This window comes from Hemiscyllium ocellatum, chromosome 10, assembly GCF_020745735.1.
Source record: "Hemiscyllium ocellatum isolate sHemOce1 chromosome 10, sHemOce1.pat.X.cur, whole genome shotgun sequence".
NCBI classification, from domain to species: Eukaryota; Metazoa; Chordata; class Chondrichthyes; order Orectolobiformes; family Hemiscylliidae; genus Hemiscyllium; species Hemiscyllium ocellatum.
In genome coordinates this window covers 47409803-47431963 of record NC_083410.1, presented here as the reverse complement: position 1 = coordinate 47431963, position 22161 = coordinate 47409803, and the positions used below count along the sequence as shown (strand labels likewise).

Genomic DNA, 22161 nt, shown 5'->3' with positions numbered 1-22161 from the left:
TGCTTAAAATAGGACCATGTGCCAGGACTTTGTTTTAATGCTTGAAGATTGACAACTGCTGTAAATATGTGTTCATGAAAACTTAATTATAATGATACTGAACAAAAATGCAATACATCCTGATAATTTATGCCTGCTAAAATTATTTTGAGTTTGCCAAGCAAAAGGATTTAAAATTGTAGCTTGAGGTTCTATTGTTGAAATTTTACAGATCTCTTTGTTGCCTGTTAATTCTGTGTTTTGACCTTGGGTGTTCTCAGCAGTTAGTCTTTGATGTCGCTGAAATTTAAATTCCACTGTGTCACAAAACTCTTGGTATGATGCAATCTGCTTTTATAGAGGTCACCCAGATGAAGCTACCACAAAACATTTAACCTTGGGTATTGACCGTGGCCACAAGGAAAAAAAGGAAGTAAATTGCAACATGTTGACCAATATTTTACAATAGATTATATCTTCTTGCTGTTTGCATGTATTTTCTAAGTCATTCCATGGACTATAACGGTTGGTGTAAGATTAGATAATGAAATAGGTTTAAACATACTCATTTTACTTTCATATTTGGTTTTCAAAAGAAATATATGTTAGGAAGGTAGTAACAGAGTATGTTGCCAATAAAGGATGAGAATGAATCTCACATAGCTGGGCTAAAATGTTTAAAGGAAATGCAGAAAGTTATGGAAGAGAAAATTAAACTCTAGTAGACCTAGCTTAATGGGGATAGAAATCTGGCAAACAAGTGGTAAATAAGGTAAACATTTAGTAATAACATTAACAATCGATGGGCATATTGGCTAATTTAAACAAATAAAGACTGCATAGGAAAAGAAGAGTGAGAGTTTTGGTAATTACAGCAACTATCCATCCAGTCCCTTCTTCATAATCATTGATATAAGTTGAAAGTAATTGAGGCCTTAACATTAATCCCTGCAGTTACTGAACTCAAATTTACAATTTTTCATATTGGTCTTTGAACTCCAAGTTGCTAGTGCAATACTGTAATTGCTAACATGTTTTTCACAGCAATTATTATAAGAGCAAGGTGGTGGGCAGCATCAGGAAATGAGGAGAATTTTGGAATTTCTACCTTTTTTAAAACCTATCATGACATGTGTTCTGCTGGATGTTTGATTACCTATCCATTTTTTTTTGGATGCTCACAATGACTGAGGTAAGGATCTTAAATACCACAAATTCCATTTGCTGGTTCATTTGCATTTCCATCAATACAAAATGAGCATCTAGATTTGCTGATCACCAGAGAAGAAAATTGTATAGTCTATATTTACCAGTGAGAGATGCAGGTAAAAGTCATTTTCTTTTTTTAAATTGTTGCCAACTAAATTTCATCTGCTTTTTGCGTTTATACTTGGTTATTTTTCTCCTCTTTACGTCCCAACCCTCATTTCTGTATGAAGGGATAAGTGAAGATGAAACAGAAGGAGGCCAGGTTAGTGTGGTTGTACTGGAAGGAAATGCTGCACATACTGTTTATACTCTCTGCACCAAAAGTACTTACACCACCAATATATCAGTGTTACCTTCTATTCCCTTTTCTATTGCTATGTACCCTTTTATTTCCCCTCACCCTCACTTCTGCCATCATGTATTCATTATACTTCAACCCTTCCCTCTTTCTCTCTCAACTTTATTTTACTTGGCAATTTTTGCGAAGATTCCTTCTGCTGAACTTGCAACAATTTTCTCGTGAACAATCTCCTATAGAAATTTATCATTATGCCTTCTTTAATTTGGATGTCCTGAACCAGTTGAACCCACCTTCTGCCCAAACCATATCAGAAATGCCTTATTTTAATGCATGCTTGTACATACTCCAGCTTCAAAGCTGATGTTGGAGAAGCACTCTGATATTTAGTTTTTTTTTAAATATTGCAATTAGGAGATTCTTTGCATTCCATTTCCAAACATTGTTGGTAAAAATGCAGGAGAGAAGAATATTGCATTATTTTCAGATATTCTCCCTGTGGCAGTTTTATTGCTGATAAAGTATAGCAGTGTGCAGCACAAAAAAGCAGCAGAGTCAAATGAAAATGTTTCATTGATTTCTACATACAATGATCAGTGCATAATTATTGTCTGTGAAATACAAGAATAGCTATAGCTTTAAAAAACAAACTAAATGCTCTTCCCCTTTTAGAAGACAATGAGCCTAATTGAATTGAAATAAATTGCTTGTATGGATGACATTTGGTGCGAACATTTTTGAATATTCAGTCTGTGGAATCTTACAGGCAAATAAATGTTCCAAAATTTTGAAAATATGCGATGTTAACAGACTTGTGTCTTTGACTGTAGAGTAATGCAGTAATTTGGAGCAAGTGTCATGCATGGAGATTTGGGATGCAGGTCAGTGCAAGTAAATATCAAGCAGCAGTCTCTCTACTCGCCATAGGAAGTAGGGAAAAGTTTGAGTGAATTAATCCATGGGTCAAATCTATTTTGTACATATATGAGAACAGTTAACTGAATTTCCCCTTTTCATATACGAGATGGTTGGGAAGGGAGGTGTGTGTGTGTGTGAGAGAGAGAGTGATGGACACAATTAAGGAGTTACTATTCTCCAGTAAAACCTCACGATTATGAAAACCATATAAACCTCCATGAGATTCAGCCCTGCTCCTATGTGCGTGCTGTTTTAGGAGATTGTGTGAATTCCACTTATTTAGGATCAGAATCCCAGTAGTTTAACCTGTCTAATGTTCTCGAACTGGACCTTTAAGTTGCAGAGGCACTGGTCATAACTTTCCAAGTTGCCTTGGAAATGGGTTGATGCTAGTGGGTTGGAGGATTGCAAAAATTACATCTTGGTTCACTAAAAGGATAAAGTGAGCAAATACACAGTCAGTTTAACATCTGGTAGAAAATATTTCAAAAATTGTCAATTTTGTCCCAAATGACCATCATAGACAAGGAAAGAGAACTTTTTAAAAGGCAGATCATGCTTGACTATTAATTTTTTTGATGTAAAAGTTTGAGATGAATGTGGGTTTGTGGTGGTGAATGGATTTCCTATAGGCGTTTGATAAACTGCCCCAGAATAGGCTCGCCAGCAGAATTGAAACCCATTGACTAAAAGGAGGGTAGCAGCTGCATGAATGTGAAGTTTGCTGGGGAAGAACAATTCGTGACAAATAGTTTTTCCAATAGTAGAATGGATACAACAGTGTTGTGGGGTTGGGGTGTTATTGCGACAGCATAGTTTTTGGTCCACTTTAGTAACTGGTTTAGGGTGAACAGGGCTTAATTTCAGAACACAAGACTTGGAAGTGTTATGGATTGCAAAATATTTCAAGGGAAATGGGTAAGTGGACAGTTTGGCAGATGGAATTTATACAGTGTAGTATGAAGTAATTTATTTTGGTAGAAAGAATGCCAATGGCAATATAAATTAGCGTGGTATTCCAGAGTAATCTCTGGGTGCATGTGCACAAATTATTGAAGGTGGGCAAGGCACTTTTGACAAATTTGTCAACAAGGATGTGGAACCCTGACTTATAAATAAGGCATAGAGTAATTTGTGGAAACTTGAACTAGTGGGTCACCTCACAGGTGGAGTATTATGTTTTCAAAAGGTGTGAAAGCTTTAGGGAAGGTATAGAATCCAGTTATGTAAATCCTTCCAGGAATGAGGAACTTCAGTAAAATGGATAGATTGGATAAGTTGGGGTTGCTTTTTCATAGTGAGTAGTTGCAATCAGGAATGCACTGCCTAAGAATGTAAAGGAGGCAGATTCAATCAAGACCTCAATTGAATAATTGCCTTAAGAAAAGATTTTCAGGGTTATGAGAAGATGTTGAGAAGTGGAACTAACTACATTGCTCTTGTGGAGACACCATGTAGTAGATGAGTCGACATCTTCAAACATTTTGATTCTAATTTAAAATAAGTTGCTCACCAGAAGATCAGTAGGAATGTGGCAATGTTCTTAGTTCCTAAATTAAGAGAAATACCAAATCTCCCCATTATTAGTAGAAAGACAGCATCCAGTGTTAACTATAACTTGGATTATCCAATTAGCTGTTTTTTCTGGTATTTTCTTATTTCATCCATTGCTAGTTCTGGTGATGAACAGTGATTTTAAAAAGTAAGGAGGCCATGTGTTAAGAGTAATTCCAACTAAATCATGCCCCTTTTTTTTAATGTCATGAACTGAAGACACTTGCCTAAAGGTTTGTCATAACTTTTGACTTGCATGGTTTTAAATGGAGTTATTAGCCCCAATATTGCGTAGCCCCCTTCCTCTTCTCCCCACTGATTCTCACCCTTTGATTGTTCTGGCCTTCATATCACCACTCCCATTCCTAAAAGTGTTCAAATTTTTCACTCCTTGAAAATTGTCAACATTGCCCTTGAATGGGGCTCAACCTTCCTTTGCCCTGCACTCCCTGATGATGCATTGTCTTTGTACATCGACTGGACATGAGTCAGGGATTCCGAAAGTAATCAGGTGGATGAAGATGGAGCAGCTAAGGAGGTGAACTTTGAAAAGACAAATGCAAACAGAGTTTGTTGGTGGGAGAGAGTCATAGTGAACATTGTTTTAGCCTCTGTGCTTTGACACTCTGGTGAATTTACTCCGAGTAATGTTGTTCAGCAGTCTTTCTACCTACTACAAAAAAGCTTTAAGTAAATACTTTGTAAAAACCAGAGAAAGTACATGACAAACAGTCCAAGTCTGTATGGTTGTGGCCGTCTCATTCCACTATTGCAGTTGACATGTCGTGATCAAAGCAGGATAAAGCTAACACTTTTTGAAGTCATAAATGTCCTGCATAAGTGCTTTGCATGTGCATGTATCAGTACTTGCTAATGGTAGAAAGGTGCATCGGCAACTTAAGTTGACACATTCACCGCTCCTCATACTCATAAGTTTCAGCACACTGATTTTAAACCAATTTCATAAAGTTACACTAGGATTTGAATTTATGCACTAAAGTTTAGAACTGTTGTCCTCAACTGACAGTGTAATAACTGTATGTTCATATATGTAGAACTCTTCCAGCTAATTTAGTCAAATTGCTTTCTGAATATGTAATTTAGTAAGTTGTACGTATGAAATTAAAATTTATAATAGGCTGGTTACAAATAGTTGCTTAGTATGAAATATAAAGTAAAGGATTTCACTGTTAGCTGAGTGATTACTATTGGAGAAATAGGGTTGAATTTTCAGTTCCCACCTATTGCAGGGTGAAAATATCAGCGCAAAATTGTATTTTGGTTCCTTAACTCTCTTCCTGACATTAAAAAGTTTTATATTTGGCAGAGGGAGGTGGTGTCAAGAATCTGCCAGATCCAGTAAGAATACCAGTTAACATGTCTAAAGAATAAAAGCAAAGTACTGTGGGCACTGGAAATTTGAAATTAAAATAAAGTGCTGGAAATACTCCATAGGTTGAACAGCACTTGCGCAGAGAGAAATAGAGCTAATGTTTCATGCAAGCAGTTCTGTAATTTTCAGATTGATGCAAAAATTGAGCTGTCCAGAATTGTAAGCATGTAGGCTGCGTCCTCCGTCTGGGGTCAGGCCTGGTTCTGGAGGTGGACACATAGCCAGAAGTTGGTACAGAGCTCAGCCACCTTCTGAGAGAGCAAAACGACTAATGACATGGAGGTGCCAAAGGGTCAGTGCAAGTGGCAGTGAAAGTGATCAGTCAGCAATTGGTTATGGCAGGCAGGGGGCTTTTCCCTTGCCCAACTGGAATGCCATCGAGCAGGGAGTCTGTCAAGTAGAATTTGGTCTTTTAGTGGGGGGGTGGGGGTGTTGTTGGTGGATGCAGAGAATCTGACTACAAAGAAGATAGTTTGGCCTCTACCAGCCTTGGATGGAGTGATCATGCAGGAGGCACATTGAGTGGCAATGATGAAGATGATCCCTATGGAAGCTGGGTGAATGGCATCTGTACAAAGGCAGGACTGAGTTCCTTCTCAGGTGTTTTGCTTGTGCTTTTTGGGAGAGTTTGATCTAACTCAGCAGGGATGTGAGAAATAGAAAAGAATATTAGAAAATAATATCAGAGGTTCATAAAATGATGGAAGAGTTCGAGAGCACTAAGAGAATAGTAAGTTAACAGGTAGAATTGGATTAAGGGAGACATTAATGAAGTTGAAATCAGGGTTATACAGCATGCATGTGAGATATGGAATCAAGTTATTAAGATTGAGGAGTTCTAAGCATAGATTGTCATGTAGGATTGTGAAGATATTGTGTTAATAGTGGTGACCTGACTCAAGGAAGTGCAGATCTGGATGTTAAATGTTTCTAGTTACAAGGTGTTCAGAAAAGATAGGAAAGGGAAGAAAGGAAAGATGACATTTGAGTTCAGGAAAACATTGAAGTGTTTGAGAGCTCACAGACTGAATTAATTTGGTTAAAGCTAAGGAATAAGAAGTGTGTATTTACTTTACTCTAATCTGTAGACCACCAGTTCGAAGGAAGGATGCAGAGTTACGTATTTACAAGGAAATTACAGTGAAGTGTAAGCATCCCGGAGTAGTTAAATAGATGACTTTAATTATTAGTATTTCGCTATTTCAATCAATCCTTTGTGATGCCTCTGGAGCAGGTGGGACTTGAATCCAGACCTTATGGCCCAGATGTAAGAAAAGTATCACGCCACAAGAAGGTGATAATTGCTGCTATATAGACTGGGATAGTGTTAGTGTAAAAGGCAGTGAGGGAAGTCCCTACATGTCAAAGAATAGAAATTAAGCTTGTATTTTCTTCTTTAACTTATGGCAGGTATCACATAATAAATACAATTGCGAACCAAACTGAATACAGAAGATTCAGAGGAACATTTTTTTTAAAAATGAGATTGAAGAGCAGTTATGAATAAAGGCTGGCAGTTAACATAAAGGGAAATTTAAAAGTCTTCTATAAGCACATCAGCAGTAAGAAGAATAGAAAGGGGGAATCTACACATGGAGGCAAGACTCCAGGCTGAGGTATTAAATGAATACATTGCATCTGTCTGTACAAATCTGTCTAGAACATGGTGTTAGAGGAGGAAACATTAGGAGTATTTTAAAATTGATGAGAAAGAGACATTAGGTAAGCTGTTGGTCCTTAAATTTGACAACACACCAGCACTGGATGAGATGCCTCCAAGGATGTTGAAAGAAATTGGTTCAGAAATTGCAGAGGCACTGGCAATAATCTTTCAATTTTCCTGGAATCTGGGGTAGTGCTGGAGGACTCAAAAATTGCAAACATTACACCCTCATTCAAAAGGGGATTGTAAAGATTGGTCTGTAATTGCTGGCTTTATCAGTTTAATTTCATTAGTGGGGAAACATCAAGAAACAATTATTTGGGATGGAATTCATAGTCAAGTGGGAAGATATGAATTTATTTGAAAAGCCACCATAAGTTTTAGAGTCATAGAGATGTACAGGATGGAAACAGACCCTTTGGTCTAACCCGTCCATGCCGACCAGATATCCCAACCCAAACTAGTCCCACCTGCCAGCACCTGGCCCATATCCCTCCAAACCCTTCCTATTCATATACCCATCCAAATGCCTCTTAAATGTTCCAATTGTTCCAGCCTCCACCACATCCTCTGGCAGCTCATTCCATACATGTACCACCCTCTGCGTAAAAAAAAAATTACCCCTTCGGTCTCTCTTATATCTTCCCCTCTCACCCTAAACTTATGCCCTCTAGTTCTGGACTGCCCGACCCCAGGGAAAAGACTTTGTCTATTTATCCTAACCATGCCCCTCATAATTTTGTAAACCTCTATAAGGTCATCCCTCAGCCTCCGCTCCACTCCAGGGAAAACAGCCTCAGCCTGTTCAGCCTCTCCCTGTAGCTCAGATCCTCCAATCCTGGCAACATCCTTGTAAATCTTTTCTGAACCCTTTCAAGTTTCACAACATCCTTCCGATAGGAAGGAGACCAGAATTGCATGCAATATTCCAACAGTGGCCTAACCAATGTCATGTACAGCTGCAACATGACCTCCCAACTCCTGTAGGAGAAAGTGAGGTCTGCAGATGCTGGAGATCAGAGCTGAAAATGTGTTGCTGGAAAAGCGCAGCAGGCCAGGCAGCATCCAAGAAGAGGAAACTCAACATTTCGGGCATAAGAAGGGCTTATGCCCGAAACGTCGAGTTTCCTGTTCCTTGGATGCTGCTTGGCCTGCTGCGCTTTTCCAGCAACACATTTTCAGCTCCCAACTCCTCTACTCAATACTCTGACCAATAAAGGAAAGCATACCAAATGCTGCCTTCACTATCCTATCTACCTGCGACTCCACTTTCAAGGAGCTATGAACCTTCACTCCAAGGTCTTTGTTCAGCAACATTCCCTAGGACCTTACTATTAAATATGTAAGTCCTGTTAAGATTTGCTTTCCCAAAATGCAGCACCTCGCATTTATCTGAATTAAACTCCTTCTGCCACTTCTCAGCCCATTGGCCCATCTGGTCCAGTTTCTGTTGTAATCTAAGGTTACCCTCTTCGCTGTCCACTACACCTCCAATTTTGGTGTCATCTGCAAACTTACTAACTGTACCTCTTATGCTCGCATCCAAATAATTTATGTAAATGACAAAAAGTATAGGGCCCAGCACTGATCCTTGTGGCACTCCACTGGTCACAGGCCTCCAGTCTGAAAAACAGCCCTCCACCACCACCCTCTGTCTTCTACCTTTGAGCCAGTTCTGTATCCAAATGGCTAGTTCTCCCTGTATTCAGTGAGATCTAACCTTGCTAATCAGTCTCTCTTGACGAACGCCTTACTGAAGTCCATATAGATCACATCTACTGCTCTGCCCTCCTCAATCTTCTTTGTTACTTCTTCAAAAAAACTCAATCAAGTTTGTGAGACATGATTTCCCATGCACAAAGCCATGTTGACTATCCTGAATCAGTCTTTGCCTTTCCAAATACATCCTGTCCCTCAGGATTCCCTCCAACAACTTGCCCACCACTGAGGTCAGGCTCAGTGGTCTATAGTTCCCTGGCTTGTCTTTACTGCCCTTCTTAAACAATGGCACCACATTTGCCAACCTCCAGTCTTCCAGCACCTCACCTGTGACTATCGATGATACAAATATCTCCGCAAGAGGCCTAGCAATCCCTTCTCTAGCTTCCCACAGAGTTCTCGGGTACACCTGATCAGGTCCTGGGGATTTATCCACCTTTTAACCGTTTCAAGACATCCAGCACTTCCTCCTCTGTAATCTGGACATTTTGCAAAATGTCACCATTTATTTCCCTACAATCTATATCTTCCATATCCTTTTCCACAGTAAATACTGATGCAAAATATTCATTTAGTATCTCCCCCATTTTCTGTGGCTCCACACAAAGGCTGCCTTGCTGACCTTTGAAGGGCCATATTCTCTCCCTAGTTATCCTTTTGCCCTTAATATATTTGTAAAGACCCTTTGGATTCTCCTTAATTCTATTTGCCAAAGCTATATCATGTCCCTGTTTTGCCCTCCTGATTTCCCTCTTAAGTACACTCCTACTTTCTTTATAGTCTTCCTAGGATTCACTCAATCTATCCTGTCTAAATCTGACATTTGCTTCCTTCTTTTTCTTAACCAAACCCTCAATTTCTTTAGTCATCCAGCATTCCCTATACCTACCAGCCTTCCCTTTCACCTTGACAGAAATATACTTCCTCTGGATTCTTGTTGTCTCATTTCTGAAGGCTTCCAATTTTCCAGCCAACCCTTTACCCGCGATCATCTGCCTCCAATCAGCTTTCGAAAGTTCTTGCCTAATACTGTCAAAATTGGCCTTTCTCCAATTTAGAACGTCAACTTTTAGATCTGGTCTATCCTTTTCCATCACTATTTTAAAATGAATAGAATTATGGTTGCTGGCCCCAAAGTGCTCCCCCACTGACACCTCAGTCACCTGCCCTGCCTTATTTCCCACGAGTCGGTCAAGTTTTGCACCTTCACTAGTAGGTACATCCACATACTGAATCAGAAAATTGTTTTGTACACACTTCAGAAATTCCTCTCCATCTAAACCTTTAACACTATGGCAGTCCCAGTCAATGTTTGGAAAGTTAAAATCCCCTACCATAATTACCCTATTATTCTTACAGATAGCTGAGATCTCCTTACAAGTTTGTTTCTCAATTTCACTCTGACTATTGGGGGGTCTATAATACAATCCCAATAAGGTGATCGTCCCTTTCTTATTTCTCAGTTCCACCCAAATAACTTCCCTGGATGTATTTCCGGGAATATCCTCCCTTAGCATAGCTGTAATGCTATCCCTTATCAAAAATGCCACTCCCCCTCCATTCTTGCCTCCCTTTCTATCCTTCCTGTAGCCCTTGTATCCTGAAACATTAAGCTGCCAGTCCTTCCCATCCCTGAGCCATGTTTCCGTAATTGCTATGGCATACCAGCCCCATGTTCCTAACCATGCCCTGAGTTCATCTGTCTTCCCTGTTAGGTCCCTTGCATTGAAAGAAGTGCAGTTTAATTTATTAGCCCTACCTTGTCCCTGCCTGTTTGACTCACTTCTGTACTCCGCTGTACCCATCTCAGATCGATCTCTTTCCTCGCTATCTCCCGGGGCCCCCCCCCCCCCCCCCCTTCACCAGTTTAAATGCTCTCAAGCAGTTCTAGCAACTTTTCCTCTCAGTATATCAGTCCCCTTTCAATTTAGGTGCAATCCATCCTTCTTGTACAGGTCACTTCTACCCCCAATGATCCAAAAATGTGAATCCTTCTCCCATACACCAGCTCCTCAGCCATGCATTCATCTGCTCTATCCTCCTATTCCTGCCCTCACTAGCTCGTAGCACTGGGAGTAATCCAGATATTACTAACCTTGAGGACCTCCTTTTTAAATTTCTGCCTAACTCTCTGTAATCTCCCTTCAAAATCTCAACCTTTTCTGTTCCTATGTTGTTTGTTCCATTGTGGACAATGACCTCCTGCTGGCCCCTCCCCCATGAGAACATTCTGCATCCTCTGAGACATCCTTGATCCTGGCACCAGGGAAGCAACACACCATTCTGCTTTTTCGCTGCTGGCCACAGAAATGTCTGTCTGTACCTTGGACTACAGAATTCCCTAACACAGTTGATCTCTTGGAAGCCGATGTTTTCTAAGCGAAAACTGTCTAATTAAATGCCTGGAGTTTTTAGAGGTAATGGAGAGGGTTGAGGAGAGCAAGGTTACTAAGGTGGTGCGCATGGATTCCACAGATGTTCAATACAGTGCCACAGAATAGGTTTGAGGAATGTTGTGCTGTGGTATTCTATTATGTTAATTAACTTATACCAATAACCTATAGTTATACAGCATCTTTTAGTGTAGAAAGCGTTCCAAAAAGCATCAAACATGTAGTCACAAATGAAATGTGAGGCCAAAGAAGTAGGTATTCGGTGGGTTCACTATAAGCTTGAACAAAACATGATTTTTATTAGGGAAGCCTTAAAATAGATGGAGCTAGAGATTATGGAGGGAATTCTTGAGCAAAGTGGCTGAAGTCGCCATCATTAATGATGGAATGATATGGGATAATGTACAAGAGACCAAGTGAGATTTGAGAAGATTTGTAGCTCAGGTTGAGGTTCTGGAAGTAGGTTTGCTCGCTGAGCTGGAAGGTTCATTTCTAGACGTTCCAGACATCACACTAGGTGTCACAGCAGAGCGAACAACCAGTGGGCAACTTCAAGCCCACTGAAGTTGGTCTACAGAAAAAAAACACATACGGACCAAGTATTGAACTACAGAAGCAATCATCCCAACATCCACAAACCAAGCTGCATCAGAACATGATTTTGATGAACCAACACACACTACAGCACAGAGGAACTTCACAGAGGAGAGGAAAATCACCTATACCGTGTATTCAAAAAGAAAGGGTACCCAATGAACACAGTCCGTTGATTTCTTAGCAACAAACTCAAACAAGCTGACAAAACATGTCAAGAAACCCTAGCCACTCTCCCCTACATCAAAGACACCTTGGAAATGACTGCCAGACTACTCGGACCCCATTGGCATCATGGTAGCCCACAAACCCACCAACACACTAAAACAGCAGCTAATGAACTTGAAAGACCCTATACAGCCAACAAGCAAGACTAATATCATTTGCAAAATACCATGCAACAACTGTAACAAACATTATATTGGACAAACAGGCAGAAAACTAGCCACAAAATGACATGACCCTCTCTCACTAGTATCCTTACATACAGATAAGGAAGGACACCACTTCGACTGAGACAACACATCCATCCTAGGACAAGCCAAACCGAGACATGCATGAGGATTCTTAGAAGCATGGCATTCCAACCAGAACTCTATCAACAAACGCATCGAGTTAGACCCAATCTACCACCATGTGAGAAAAAGAATCAGAAATGTCATCACCAACCCAAAGAAACCCAAGCATTTAAATGGAAAGCAGGAGCAGTGCTTCATTCGGTGGCCTACTAAAGGGTGACGAAATGTCTGGAAACGAACCTTTCAGCTCAGTGCGCAAACCTGCATCCACAAGAGACCAAAGATACAGGAATGAAGAATTCCAGGGCCCTTATGGGGTGGAAGGAAATTAGAGAGCCACAAGGTATGTATGAAAAGCTATAAACAACTGAATTTTTTAAAATTTTGAATCCTTGGAGACCAATTTCAGTCAGCAAACAGATATTTTGATGAGTAAATAGGAGTTGCTGTAGCAAAGGATACAGACAGCAGAAGTTTGAATAAGCTGCAGTTGTAGGATAGGTGATCTGTCAACAAAGCATTGAAATAGTTAGTGGTAATGGCATCAATGAATTTCCTTGGCAGATAGGTTAAGGAATGCAATATTACATGGTCAATATTAGTATCACAGTAATCAGGAATCTTAATCATCGCTAATAGCAGGGAGTTGTGAATGAGGTGGTACGAATGAGGAAGCAATAGCATATCAGAGACTTTGGAGAGCAAAAGAAGGTTGAAAATGTGGCAGTAGTTTGCAAGAACAAAAAACATTAAGCATGGTTATTTTATTGAGTAGAAGGTAAAGGTTTCTAGTTCTTGAACTAGTTGTAACTATTTGCATACTGGCCAAGGTGGGAAAGTTAGCAGTTTATCAGCAGTAGGATTAGCAAAGTAGCAGAAAGATCTTCTGGACAAGATAAGCTTGAAGATGGCATGAGCAAAATAGGAATTAAGCTACAGTGTTGTAGGTTCAGTATGATAGTGAGGGAATCTGATGAGCAGTTCAACTCAAATTATAGAATATGGAGGAAATAGTGAATTCAAGTGCTGAGAGTGCCATTACAATGGAGATCAAGAAGTCTGAGAGCGAGGACTTAATGTTGCTTTCAAAGATTCACATTTTATATAATTAATAAAATGGCACTTTTTCTCAAAAGATAGCAAAGTTAGCTTGTATACTTGTTATAAAGTTACAATGCAGATGTGAAATTCTTATATATACATACATACACACACATACATACATACATACAATGGAAACTGAAAACTCTGTGACTGCCCCCATTCCTATTAATTCATTCATTCATTTTCTATATAATTTAAGTTTTTTGTTCTGTATGTTCACATTGCATTATGAAAAACAAGTTTCATTAGAAAAATTGGACCAACCTTGATTTTCCAAGCAAGAACACCAAACTTTGTCCGTTGCAATGCCCACCAGTCTACCAGATTCCTAAATTGGACAATTAAAGTGCTTAAGAGTCATACAGGGACAAAATCCCAGGAAATAGTACAATATTGTCATGCAAACTCCTAAATAGTTCAGTTTATTTTGTTTCTAGAGTTTTCTCATTGTAGAATGAAATATTAGTGATTCAAGTCAGTATTAGCATGATGTTGCCAATTTTTATTTGAAACATAAAGGGCTAGGCAAGAGTTACCAAACCAGCTGATTCAGTGTGCTGTGTGAATATTCTATTTGTTAAGTAGTGGAAGAAATTCCCTTGCATTTATATATCAGGGTAGATTCCAATGTGTGGTAGACATGGGTCGGTTGTGATTCACAAAATTAGAATGCCTGCCCACTAGCACTGGCCAGCCTTGTTTAAGATTCCAATATTTAGGTCTGGAAGCTAAAGAATAGCTATGAATAGCTTGCTGATGGTGAGGGGAAACTGGACATTTCACGGTTTGTCCATGAATCGAAATCATTATTTTATCATTTTAAAGAGAGAGAAAGGAAGCATACCGTGACCAAGCTTTCAAGGATCTGGTATCTACCCACTGCTAATGGAAAGTCAGAGTCCTAACATGGTATAATGAGGTCCTTGCCTGTTTCACTGAAACTTTTCCTGCCTATTAGCTTCCAGTGTGAGTGGAGTGTTAATTTTTCAGCTCTGGTTTTAAGTGTACTGTCATCCCGTTTCTTGTTAAAATTGGGAATCAAAGTCAGAGCCAGGCTCTCATTGTAGAAAAGTAATGTAATGATACAGTTTCAGAGTCATACAGCATGGAAACAGACCCTTCAGTCCAACTCCTCCATCCAGCCAGATACCCTAAATTAGTATAGTTCCATTTGCCAGCATTTAGTCCTATTCCTCTTAATCCTTCCTATTGGTATTCCCATCCAGATGTCTTTTAAATGTTATTGTACCAGCCTTCTCCATTCTGCGTGAAAAGTTGCCCTTTTGGTCACTTTTAAATCTTTTCCCCCTCACCTTAAACCTGTGCCTTTTAGTTTTTGAGCAGTCTTATTCTCTCCCTAGTTATCCTCTTTTGTCCTTTAATGTATTTGTAGAATCCTCTTGGATTCTCCTTAATCCCATTTGCCAAAGCTAACTATGCCCCCGTTTTGCCCTTCTAATTTCCCTCTTAAGTATGCTCCTACTGCCTTTATACTCGTCTCAAGATTCACTCAATCTCTGCTGTTTATGCCTGACATATGCTAGCTGCTTTTTCTTCACCAAATCCTCAATTTCTCTCGTCTTCCAGCATTTCCTGCACCTTCCAGCCTTGCCCTACACCTTAACAGAAACATACTGTCTCTGGACACTCATTATCTCATTTTTGAAGGCTTCCCATTTTTCAACTGTCCTTTACCTATGAACATTCACCCCCAATACCGGCAAAATTAGCCTTCTTACAATTTAGAACTTTAACTTGTAGATCCAGTCTATTCTTTTCCATCACAGTTTTAAAAGTGATAGAATTATGGTCGCTAGCCCCAAAGTGCTCTCCCACTGACCCCTCAGTCAACTGCCCTTCCTTATTTCCTAAGAATAGGTCAAATTTTGCACCTTCTCTAGTAGGTGCATCCACATACTAAATCAGAATTTTCTTGTATACACTTTACAAATTCCTGTCCAAGTCCATAACACTATGGCTGCCTTGGTGTAAGTTTTTGGAAAGTTAAAAATCCCTTACCATAACCAACTTATTATTCTTACGTATAACTGAGATCTCCTCCAAATTTGTTCTGTAAATTTCCTGCTGACTATTGGGGTCTATAGTACAATCGCAATGAGGTGATAATCCTTTTCTTTTTTTCTCATTGCTACCCAAATAACTTCCCTGGATGTATTCCCAGGAATATCCTCCCTAAGTACAGCATCTATGTTATGCCTGATCAAAAACACCATTCCCCCTCCTCTCTTGCTCCCTTTTTCTATCCTTCCTATAGCATCTTTATCCTGAAACATTTTAAGCTGCCACTCCTGTCCATCCTGAGCCACGTCTCTAATTGCTTTGATATCCCAGCCCCATGTTCCCAACTATGCCCTGAATTCATCTGCCTTGCTGTTAGGCCTCTTGCATTGAAATAAATGCAGTTTAATTTCAGTCTAATCTTATTTTTCTGTTTCTGTTTGTGCATGTCCCGACTGTTTGTTTGACTTGCTCCTTTTCCCAACCGAATCAGTCTCACTCAGACTGATCTCGTTCCTTACTATCTCCCTGGGTCCCACCACCACAACCCTTCCGTTTTAATCCCCCTGAGCAGCTGTAGCAAATCTCTCTGCCAATATATTAGTTCCTTTCCAATTCAGGTGCAATCTGTCCTTAAACAGGTCACTTCTACCCTAGAAGCAATTCCAGTGATCCACAAATGTGAATCCTTCTCCCTGCACCAGTTCCTTAGCCACACATTCATCTGCTCTATCCTCCTATTTGTATCTTCACTAGCTTGTAGCAGTGGGAGTAATCCAAATTTTACTACTGTCGAGGACCTCCCTTTTAATTTCCTGCCTAACTTTATATATTCTCTCCTCTGAGATATCCTTGATCCTGGCACCAGAGAGGAAGCACACCATTCTGATGGCTCGCTGTCGGCTCCAGTAATGCCTGTCTGTGTTTCTGACTAGAGTCCCCTATCTCAATTGATTACGTAGAATCTAGCAAACCCCTCGTTATATTAAAGCCAATCTTGGTCCCAGAAACCTGGCTGTCAGTACTACTTCCCCCTGAGAGTCCGTCACTCCATATGTTTTCCAAAACAGCATACTTTTTTGATTAGTCTGAAATGAAAGTTTAAAAAAAATTGAAATTTCCTTTGTCGATTAGATAATAAATTTGTGTATTTTGTGGTGTAAATAAATTTAGTATTTTTAGTTTTTACTAGGCATCTTTTGATATATTTAACGTGAGTAAATTATCTATCTCCATTGAGCTTATTGAGTGATAATTAATACTGAGCAGGACGATATAATGTTTGTATGTACAGTATGACCACTTTTTCATCACAAGCTAGTAACCCTGTTCTAAAGGTGTTTACTTGCCATTTTTAAGAATAAATTATATCAGAGCTGTGTTGCGGACCGTAACTTCCATTAGGTTATACCATTTCTTACTTGAAGCTGCTAGGATGTCTAAATGAAATGAAATTTTATTCATCTGCTGACAACAGATCTAGAAACATATCATGCTAAATAAGTCAATGACCTATGTATTCTAGGAAAGGGTTTAAGAAGGAGAAAACAGATTTGTTTTTAAACTTTCCAAGCTTTTTTCATCCTGTATGTTTAAAGGCAGAGAAGCCTACATGGAATTTATGGGAAATTTTTTCATAAAGATGCCCTGCACAAAATTCTGTTCACCTGTTTACATTTGTGACATTTTAGCCAGCTACACCATCGATACCTTTTTATCATTGATTTTGTCTCTCAGGTTCCACTTTTTTTCTATTTTTAACCATCTCTCTTCCACATATGCATTTGATCAGCCATTATATTTATTTTTCCTGCGTGGAATTTCAATATTTTAATTTTACTTTCCTGCTTTTTCTTTGTTACATTCTGCTTGTTTCTGGAAAGAAACACCAAATAATTAGTGAGGGAAAAGTTAGATCAGAGACAAATCTGACCAAAAGTAAAATACCAGATTCTATGAATATTTTTTAAAAAGAAAAGTTAGAGTGAGGGTTGATTGCAGAAAACATTGTAGAATTAATAATGGCAAATAAGGAGGTGGAAGGTGAATTGAACCTCTAGTTTGCATCAGCCTTCAGTATACAAGTAACATCCCAAGTTCAGCAATAATCAGGGAACTGGAAGAACCCAGGGAAAATCACAATCACCAGCCAAGTGGCTGGCCAGGGTCCAGGAGTTGATGGACTGCAACTTATGGTCTTTAAAACATGGGGCTGGTGAGATAATTGTGTCAGTTTTAATCTTTCAGGGATTACATTGTCATGAACAAATAAAACTTCTTTATTCAATAGGAGAGAGGGAGTGGAAACAGAAAGCAGGAAACCATAGACCAGTTAACTTAATTCCTCATGGAAAATGTTCCAAGCCATTATTGAAGATTTTCCAGTAGCACTCCGATAAATTCAGGGTAGTCAGGCGAAGTCGACATGGTCTTGTGAAAGGGAAATCATATTTGAAAAATCTATTTAATTTTTTGAGGAGGTAACAAATGTGGTTAATAAAGGGGTACTGGTGGATGTACTGTACTTGGATTTCCACAAGGCATTTGATAAAGTGCCACATTAAAGGTCATTATGGAAAACAAAAGTTCGTGGTGTAGGAGGTGACATGTTGGTATGATTAGGATATTGGCTGGCAAATAAGCATTAATTTTCAGGTTGGCAAGCTGCAATTAGTGATGTGCCACAAAGATCGGTTCTGGAGCGTCAACTATTTATAATTTATAAAAATGATATGTATTAAGGGATGCACGATATAGTTGCCATTTTTACAGATGTCACAAAGTTAGATGGAAATGCAAATTGCAACGAGGACATAATGAGTCTCCAGCAAGATAAAAGTGAGCAGGCAAAGATCTGAAATGTAACATAATGTGGGGAAAATGTTAACGTCTATTTTGGTGGGAAGAATAAAGGATCATATTATCAAAAATGAGGAATTGCAGTAATTAGGAAAACAGCATATTATAGTTTATCATGAGGGGAATGAACACAAAAGTAGTGAGTTATAGTTCAGTTATACAGGACAGTAGTGAGACCGTATTGAGAGTATTGTTTGGCAGAATCTGTCACCGTTTTTCCAAAGAAGGATGTAAACATGCTAGTGGCAATTCAGTGCAAGTTTATCAGACTAATCAATTGGAATGAGAGGGTTATTTTATGAGGAAATATTAGTATGAATTGGAGTTGATTAAAAGGTAACTTGATTGAAACATATACGGTCCTGAGGGGTCTTGACAGGGTGACATGTTTGACAAGATGATCTGTCCTCTTATATGAAAATCTAGAACTAAGGATTACTCTTTATTAATCATGGATTGCTCATTTATTACAGAGATTAGGCATTCGTTTTTCTGAGGGTTGAGAGTCTTTGGTACTATTTTCCTGAAAGGTTGGTATTAACAAAGTTCTTGAATATTTTGAAGGCAGAACTAATAGAGCCTAGTTAAGCAAGAGGGTGAAAGGTTATCATGGGTAGGTGGAATGCTGATTTGAGGCTGCAATCAGATCAGCTATGATGTTCTTTAAATCGTGAAGAAAGCTTGAGGGGCTGAATGGGCTACTATTTGTTCATACGCTCATCTGTAATATTTTTCCAGTTCTGAAAAATGTCAACTTTGGTTTCTTTGCAGAAGTTGCCTCATCTGAATATCTGCAGCATTTTCTGTTTGTTAGATTTCAAGCATTTACAGTATTTTTGATCAAAGCAGTTCTAGATTGCACCCTAGATTTATGGTTCAAAAAACATCCCCTAAGTCAAATTGTTACTTCATTGTAAAGGGCTTGTTCTTGCCAAAGTCAATTAGGATAGTTGTTTTAAAAGAGTACACACTTGTGGTGATGCAAAAGAACTCTGACTCCTCCATTTTGAGTGCTTTTATTTTTGCTAACGATATTGCTGAAATAGTTGGAATCACCTCTGTATTTGTGCCTAGAAAAACCTGTAATCTTGACATAACCACAATTTTTGAACTTTGCATATTAATGAGTTATATTTTAAACTACAATGCAAGTCATTTGTTTTTTAAGTATACATTTACCACTCTAACCAGCCGTTCCAAAGGGTCTCCATTATTAAAACCACAATTTCACCTCCCAAATACGATTATCATCAGTGCACTATTTGAGTTGAGGGACATATCTCAGCACAATATGTCCAATTTTTCAGGGACATAAGGAAATATCTTTTCTGCTTCTAATTGTTGTTGTTGAGAATGTTATTTTTTTTATTCCTCTGTACACTTGACCAGAATTCAGGTATGCTTTGTATTTTCTGTTGAAAAACAGAAATTGCTGGAAAATCTCAGCATGTCTGGCAGCAACTGTAGAAATAGTTTGGACTTAACCTTTTGGGTCCAGTGGCCCTTTTTCAGAACTCTGTATTCTAAAGAGGGGCTACTGGCCCAAAACATTTGCTGAGTTCTCTCCACAGGTACGGTCAGACCTGTTGATATTTTTCAGCAATCTCTGTTTTTATTTCTGGTTTCCAGCATCCACGGTTCTTTCATTTCTTTTTATTTTATATTTTCTGTTTCTATTTCTATGGCATAAGTATGTTACATTAAAATCCAGGTTTCCCTGATTGTATGTTTTTATGTATGCTGACTTTAAAACTAAGTGTTATGATTTATTTGGTCTTGCTTGGTGGCAATTCCTGTTGATTTATGTTCATTAACTTTCATTTTATGTTTGGACATATTATGGCGAGATTAGGAAGATTACTGACTGCAGCTTTGGGTGCATTTTTGGGTTTAACTTGCAAATTGTACTCAAGGAGGATAAAAGATGACAATATCTTAGTTGCTAAACTTCCAGATTCAGCAGTATTAAGTGCATTGATAGTTGAGATGCTGGCATGAACAACTGCTGCCAGCAGAAAATAGAATAAAGCTCCACTTAAAATTAAAACTGTATATATTTTAAAAAGTGATTACAGGGCTGTAATCTAATCTAGCAATTCAGATGCCTGTTATAAACCACTCTGGCTTTGTTCTCACAGTTTATGATGCCATGTCAAGCCTTCGATCAAATTACTGAGTTGTAATCATTGCCAGGTATCCATTATTCTTCATTTTAAAAAAAAGACTGTTGTGGAGTTGTCTGGTTTATGCAGTCTATTTGTACAGTAATATTCAGTTCATCCATTGGAGAGGGAAAATACTTCATAAACAAGTCAAGAATAAGAGAAGTTTTCTGATATTGTCATTATTTACATCATATAGCTTACATAATTTTGAGGTTACAAGTACTGTTGAAGCTTGTGTGCTAATGACCGAATTAAATAATTGTACAAGTGAAATGTAAAGGCTTATGATAATAAAAGGTTAGAGCCCTACAGAAAGACATAAGTTCTTTAAAATTTTGAGAAGTCCCAAAAAGCATCAAAATCCAATAGCAACCTTTACCAATGCTGCAGGGGAACAAAACTAAGAATGATAAGCGCACATGAAGGAAAGAGAAATATAAGCTGAACCCTTGACCCTTTATTTAGTAACGGGTCAATAGCAATAGTCCTACATGAAATAGTTGTAAGTAGGGTGGCATCCTGCTACTCCACGGCATTGTTCCCAGTTGTCAACATTTGAAGCTCACCTACTTGTGTTAGCCCAGTGCTGTGTGAAAGGCACCGATATCCAAGTAACTGATTTTTCGGCTGAGCACCTGCCCTTCCCTTGCCTGCTGGATGAGTAAAGACCTGCAAAATGGCTGGCATCATGGTGACTGTGGTGAGTCAGGCTAAATAGGGTTTTGATTACACTGGCATACTTCTAGCAGCAGTAGGTAGAAGAAATTATCAGGTGCTATGATTCAGGTGCTTCTGAGGAGACATTCAGCATTGTAATTTATTACTTTGGTTTCCAAAAATTGCAGCAAGCATCCTTTTGTTCTAGGTGTGACACCAGCCAGTAGAGAGATATCCATTATTTCAGTCCTAGGATACCACTCCTATAGTTCTTCATGTCAGCATCCTGGGACTAATGGTCTTTAGCCACATAATCAATGAGTTTCCCTCCAGAACTGAGACAATTTGTTGATTGGAATCTACAATTTAAGTTCCATTTACAACTCCTCAGATAATCAAGAAGAGCATTCCTGCAAATAGGCTTGGATTAAGTGAGAAGTAGCATTCATGTTATACAAGTGACAAGTAATGACTATCTCTATAAAGATAACTTCTATTTCCTCATAAAATTCAGTTGTATTAATATTGTTTCTAGTCAATAGTAATGCCAGTAAATTGATGGCAGGGGATCTGACACTTAGCTGGATAGCCATTGTGGCTACAAAAGCAGGTCAGAAAGTGTGTATTCTGTGGTAAGTGATTCAATGCTTTATCACCAGTCTTTCCACAGTCTGTATTTGACAAGTCAGGAATGTGATGGAATACTCTCCGTGTGTCTGGGTGAGTACACCTTGAAATGCACTGAAGAAGCTTGACACAATCCAAGACAAAGCTGTCTCTTTAACTGGGGTTTCAACAACAATGTAAACTATTCATTCCTTCCACCATCCCTCACCTGTGGGATATATACAAGATGCACTGATCTCTGCTTCTTCAAATCTCCATAGGAGGTACAGAAGACAAAATTGTTTGCAGAAGACAAAATTGGCTGTGTAGTGGACAGCGAAGCAGGCTACCTCAGAGTACAATGCAATCTTGTTCAGATGGGCCGATTGGGCCAAGGAGTGGCAGGTGAAACGTAATTTAGATAAATGTGAGGCGCTGCAATTTGGAAAGGTAAATCAGGTAAAACCTCTAAATCCACTGCAATCACTGAGAAAGACCAGGAGAACAGGCACG

At 38.9% G+C, this 22161-nt stretch overlaps 1 protein-coding gene across 1 annotated transcript in view; it reads left to right on the top strand.

Annotated features, from left to right (window-relative positions):
• Window positions 1-22161, top strand: part of prox1a (prospero homeobox 1a) — a 134440-nt gene that overhangs the window by 29780 nt on the left and 82499 nt on the right. The window lies entirely within an intron of this gene.